Here is a 6,676-nt window from a genome sequence, read left to right on the forward strand (position 1 = left end):
ATAACAGCAGGATGATAGTGGTCGTGGTGTTTATGGCCGTGAAAATAAAAATGATAAAGAAAATGCATTCTACCCACACAATGGACGGTAAGTTGTAAACAGGAAGAAGGACTGAAACCTGTTTTGCTGTGGGTGCACCTCAAAACAGGATGCTAAAAATGGTTACTTTACGTTTTGTGAATTTCAACTCGTTAAGAAAAATAAGAGCTATCGTCCCCGGAAGTCCCTGGACTTATGAGGTGAGAACGGTCATCTGCATTTTCGGCAGTGGGTATTCTTAGTCCCGGGGTCACAAAGCTGGTAAGCGGCAGATCTGAGACCTGAGACCTGGCTGTCTGTCTGTCTGTCTCCCTTTAAAACTTGCCCCGTGGGGGCAGAGGAGGGCTGTGTGGCGAATTCAAAGTTTCCGCTTCCTCCACCAAACCAGCTCTGACTCCATTTCTCTGCTCAGTCCCATGAGCAAGGTTTCCCGCCTGGCAGGACTGTGTTGCAGCCCCTACCCGACAAAAGACAGCAAGTGCGAAGCAGGGAGAGCAAAAGAAAGGAAAAAGAGGGGAGAGAGAGAGAGAAAGTCCTCGAGTGCTTCTCTGCCTGCAAGCGCAGTTGAGGCGTACCTGCCCGGTGTCGCTCGGAAGGGATTGCAGGAGTCGTCGGTTATGCTGCCTTTTCTTGAGCTGGTGGCCAATCCCTGTCCCTCCCTGCCTGTCATGCTATAAAGAAAATGGTTTCATTTGGGCACACCTCCTGGAGCTCAGCGCATCTGCAGCGTCTGGGCCTGCACACCCGTCCTCGTGCCGGAGGCTGGAAGTCCAAGATCAAGGCGTTGCTACCGCTGATGTGTCTCCTTGGCTTGTAGACTGCTGTTGTCAGACTGCCATTCGTAACAAGAAATATGCATGCGGTCTTCACCTAAAGCCCCTGCTATTTCCCGAGGGACGAGAGCCACGGATCGTTGCTGTGAAGAGGTGACGTCTGGATGGCTCCGCAGGGCGGAGGGGAGGGAGCTGGAGATGGGTTCCATCCCCCAACAGACCCTGGGCACCCCTCCCACCTGGCTGTCCCTGGGTCACGTCCTTTTATAATAAATTGGTATAATGTTCCTCGGAGTTGTGTGAGCCACTCTAACAAATCAGTCGAACCAGGGGAGGGGGGTGCAGGAACCCAGGTCTACAGCCTGTGGGTAGATTGGAATTTGAGCTGTGGGTGGGGGGCGGCTTGTGGGACTGAGCCCCTAACCTGTGGGATCTGATGCTATGTCCACGTAGATAGTGTCGGAATTGACTTGACTTGGAAGATACCCAGCTGGTTGGTGGTGTGGGGGGAAACACATCAGAACTGCTGTCAGGGGGCGCCTGGGTGGCTCAGTCCGTTAAGCATCTGCCTCCGGCTCAGGTCATGGTCCCGGGGTCCTGGGATCGAGCCCCGCATCGGGCTCCCTGCTCAGCGGGGAGCCTGCTTCTCCCTCTCCCACTCCCCCTGCTTCTCCCTCTCTCACTCCCTCTGCTTGTGTTCCCTCTCTCGCTGTCAAATAAATAAATAAAATCTTAAAAAAAAAAAAAAGAACTGCTGTCAGAATCCGAGCCACCTCCTCCCCGTGTCCTCACACGGTCTTCCCTCTGTTCCCTTTCTGTGTCTTAATCTCCTCTTCTTAGAAGGGCATCAGTCACATCGGATTAGGACCCACCATGTGACCTCATTTAATGGAATTACCTCTTCAAAGACCCCATCTCCAAATACAGTCACTTCTGAGGCACTGGGGGTTTAGGACTGCAGACAAGAAGGTAGGGGGGACCCAGAGCAGCCTGGCACATGGTGTGTGCTACCTCTCACCGTGAGGAATAAACCCAGCGTGTGTGACTCCAGGTGCGTTCTTGGTGGTCAGTGGGCAGCAGCAATAATTTGACTCTGAGGAAGGGAAGCAGAAATTCTTAGTGGGCAGAAGGAAAGGGGAGGTGGCTTCCCAAGGACTCAAAGAGGAGACTGGACAAAGTGAGGCCATGCCCCCCTCCCCACGCTTGTCAGCTCAGGCCTCCCCCAGGAGACAGGGAATGACTTTGGAAACCGGATGGATGTTTTAGTATTGAGTTCGGCTGGACTATTGACCCCCTGAAATTGGGACAGTTGGAAAACCCCAAAATGGCAAGGAAATCTGGAAGATTTGCTCCAGATATAGCCCTGGGGGAGGAAGAGGAGACTCAGACAGATGGTGTGTGAAGGCAGGGTGAGAAAGAATAAAGCTGTTTCCTGTTCACACCAGTGAGCCCAGACTTTTTTTTTTACTATCCTATCATTTTTTTTTTTTGAATTTGGATTTTTTTAAGTAAAATTTTTATTTTAGATTAGTTTTAAGTTTACAGAAAAGTCGCAAGCCTGGTACAGAGAGTTCCCATATACCCTTCACCCGGTTTCCCCTGTGGTTACGTCTTGAATGGCTACAGTATGTTTGTTGCAGCTGATGAACCAATGTCAAGGTATTATTGTTAACAAACATCCACATTGTATCAGGATCTCCTTAGTTTTTTACCAAGTGTCCTTCTGAGCCCCTATCCCATCCAGGGGAACACATAATATTTGTCACCATGTCACTTCATGCTCCTCTGGGCTCTGACAGTTTCTCAAACTTTTCTAGTTCTTGATGAACTTGACAGTTTTGAGGAGCACCGGGTGGGTATTTTGTAGAATGTGCCTCAACTGAGGATTGACAGATGCTTTTCCCATAATTAGACGAGGGTCATGGGGAAGAAAACCACAGGGATAAGTACCGTTTTCAACACACCATATGGTGGGCGTAATCAACATGCTAATGCTGGTCCTAATCCCTGGGAGGCAGTGTTGGTGAGGTTTCTCCATTACAAAGTTAGTCTCTTCCCCCAATTTTCATGCTATTCCATTTAGAAGGAAGCCGTCATGCTCAGCCCAACCCAAAAAGTAGGGAGTTCTGTGCTCCATTTCCTTGAGGGTAGAATATCAACATAAATTATTTGGAACTCTTCTGCATGGGGCACTTGTCTATTTTCTCCCATTCATCACATTTATGACTTTATCCAATCATTTATTTATATCATTTTGGATCTATCGATATTTATTTCATGTTTGGGTTATAATCCAATACTACTTGATCTCTTCTGTCGCTCTAGTTATAGTCCTGCTCTTCTCAATATTTTGTAATGCAAATTTTCAAACATAAAAAAGTTTAAAAAACATTCCAGTGGGGAAAAAACCCCAAAGAATCCAATTATAAGATGGGCAAAGACGCTGAACAGACATCTTTCCAAAGAAGACATACAGACAGCCAATGGCTTCATGAAAAGACACACAACCTCACTCATCATCAGGGAAATGCAAATCAAAATCACAGTGAGATATCACCTCACACCTGTCAGAATGGCTACTATCAAAACAGCCAAGAGACAACAAGTGTTGTTGGTGGGGATGTGGAGAAAAAGGAATCCTCCTGCACTGTTTGTGGGAATGCAAACTGGTGTAGCCACTGAGGAGAACAGTATGGAGGCTCCTAAAAAAATTAAACAGAAATGCCCATAATCCAGCAAATCCACCTTAGGTATTTATTGGAGGAGAACAAAACCACTAACTCAAAGAAATCCTGCCATTTGTGACAACATGGATGGACCTTGAGGGCATTATGCTAGATGAGATAAGTCAGACAGAAAAAGATAAATACTGTATGATCTTACTCATGTATAGAATCAAAACAAAAAAAAAACCCAAACACATAGATACAGAGAACAGATTGGGGGTTCCCCGGGGTGGGGGAGGGAGGAAAGGGGTGAAAGCTGCAGTTATAAGATGTATAAGTGCTGGGAATCTAAGGTACAGCATGTGACTAGAATTAACTACCATATTGTATAGTTGAAAGTTGTTGAGAGAGATTTCGCCACACACACATACAAAATGTGACTACGTGAGGTCACGGATATGTTAATTAACCTTACCGTTTTGTAATATATGCATGTATCAAATCGTTACGCTATATACCTTAAACCTACTCAGTGTTCTCTATCAATTATATCCCGGTACAGCTGGACAAAATGAGGAATATTACAGTGAATACCCAGATATTTGCCACCTAGATTCTACCATTAATATTTTATTACATATCTGTCCCTCCATCGATCCATCTTATTTTCTTTTTTGATCCATTTCAAAGGGAACTGAAGACCCACTACACTCCCCCACCCCGCCCCAGTGCCCCGATACTTAAGCATGCATAGGATTAGCTAGAGTTCTTATTTTCTTTCGAGGTAAAATTTGCAGTGAGATGCACAAATCTTAAGTGTAGCACAAATGCAGATCCCTGTGAAACCCAAACACTAATCAAAATACAGAATGATGCCCTCACTCCAGCACCTTCCCAGTCAGCCCTGTCCCCGCCTTCCCAGAGGTAACCCTTGCTCTGATTACTGTTGATACCATAAATTAGCTTTTTTGTCTGTTCTAGAACACCATCCAAATGGACTCATACAATATATACTCAACCACCTTGTTAAGCTGGTGAGTATCCCTGAGTTTGAGCCCTGAGGAGTACACGCTGAACTCTTTAGCCAGGACCTGCTCTGGTCTTCCATCAAGAGAGGTAGGTCAGGAGGCCTTCCTGGAAGAGGTGTCATTGCTGCCTCTCTCTGGCTTCCTTCCTGCCTCTCCGGGCTGCTCCTCCGCAGCCTCTTCGTGGGTCCCTTCCTCCGCTTGCTGGTGCTGCTGAGCATCTGGCTAGACCAGAGCTTATAAATCAGCCAGCTCCAACCCACAGACAGGTTTTATTTGGCCCACACAGTATTTTTTTTTTTTTGTATTTGAATTAGTTTTAACATTTAAGAGCTGAGGGATTTTGCTTTTAAAAATATCCAGATTTCTGTCTTCTCCTGGAAATTTGAAACATCTGGCAATGCTGCGTCCCTCTTCCCATATGGCAATCATTGGCTGAAACTAGAGAGGAACAACCACGTTCTCTGAGCCCTACTCCAGTGGGGGCTTCTCAGGCACTCCAGCCCTGAATTAACAGCTATAGAACTTGAGATGGCATTGCAGTGGTATTCAGCCAAAAACCCTAGAAATGCTCAGGGACTACCGTGGGAAAACCATTTATCTTTCCCATGAGAAACAGACTCAGAGCAAGGGCAGGAGAAGGTCAAAGAGAACAAATTTCTATCAGACAGCATCTCAGCTCTCCCATTGACTGGGATGGATGCCTTGGGCTTAATCAGGGAAGGCCAGAAGCAATGTCCTAAAGAATGCAGACCTTCTGGGACCCAAACTATATGTGAGGGAGACAGAGATGGACACAAGAGAAGGAGCCAGAGGGAGAAAGGGAGATTCAGTCACCAAACCTTTTTCTGAAGGGGAGTGAAGGGGAGTGGTGTGTGCCTGTTTGTGTGTGTATGTCTGTCTGTTCATGCATGCACACATGCTGTGAGGAGGGGTGCAGGAGTAAAACACTGAGTGCCCCCCCCCGCCGCCGCCCCGGGAAGCCAATATAGTCTACTTCTACTTAGTAAGAATTACTCCTTTTCTAACACCAACCCAGATTGTTCTCTGGCATTCAAGATTAGTGTTTTTCAGATTGCAGGTTAAGACCCATTACCCAGTCATGAAAAACTTAGGTTGTGACCAGATTTTTATTTCCGAAATAGAATAAGCATAGAAGATATCTGAGAGCATTGTGCTTATTGGAGGTCAGTTTTGTTCATGAAACGTTTCACTTCAGATGTGTGTGTGCATGTGTGTGTGCACCAGATCACATTGTAAAATGTATTTCTCAGTGTGGTTGAAGTCCCACACCCTCAAATATCCATATTGGGGAGGGTGGACATAAGGCCAGATGGTGGGAGACTTGAAAGCAGGACTAAGAGGGTTTGTTTGACCTGATCCCATGGCTCTTGAGTCACTGAGTCACAATGACCACCTCACCCCACCCACAGATACATGAGCCCAGCTGCACACATTATGGAATTTGGAATTCTTCTCCCCCTTAGCAAGTCCTGCTCGTTCTGCAAACATTGGCTGCAGACATGATGTGGAAGATTATCCCACAAGGGCTTTTAGGACAGGCTAATCTCACCTCTTTCCCCTCATTTTACAGATAGGGAAGCAGAGACTCCAAGATGGGAAGTCACTTGCCTGGGGTCACTTAGCACAACTCATGGCTTCTCATCTCAGGAAATTTGTCATCTCCAGGCCCCATGCATCCCATCTAGTTGGGGACAGTGGAGGACATGACTCCAGCCACTGGAGTTGGAATTGGAGATGGGCTGGAGAAGACCAGGGTAGGGAGGATGAGAGAGAGAAGGAGAGAGAGAGAGAGAGAGGGAGGGAGTGTGTGTGTGTGTGTGTGTGTGTGTGTGTGGTGAGGGCAGCTATCCTCACTCTTCCCTGTCTCCATCCAGATACTCCCTCCAGTATCACACCACCATCATCATCACTCTCATTCCTATCAGCACCACCATCATCACCATAACCATTATCACCATCACTACCACCATCATCATCACCACCATCACCACCACCACCACCATCACCATCATCACCATCACCATCACCATCATCACAACCATCATCACCACCACCATCATCGTCACCATCACCATCATCACCACCACCACCACCACCACCACCACCACCATCACCATCACCATCATCACCATCACCACCATCACCATCA

Source organism: Neomonachus schauinslandi, unplaced genomic scaffold (genome assembly GCF_002201575.2).
Source record: "Neomonachus schauinslandi unplaced genomic scaffold, ASM220157v2 HiC_scaffold_52, whole genome shotgun sequence".
In the NCBI taxonomy this organism is placed as follows: Eukaryota; Metazoa; Chordata; class Mammalia; order Carnivora; family Phocidae; genus Neomonachus; species Neomonachus schauinslandi.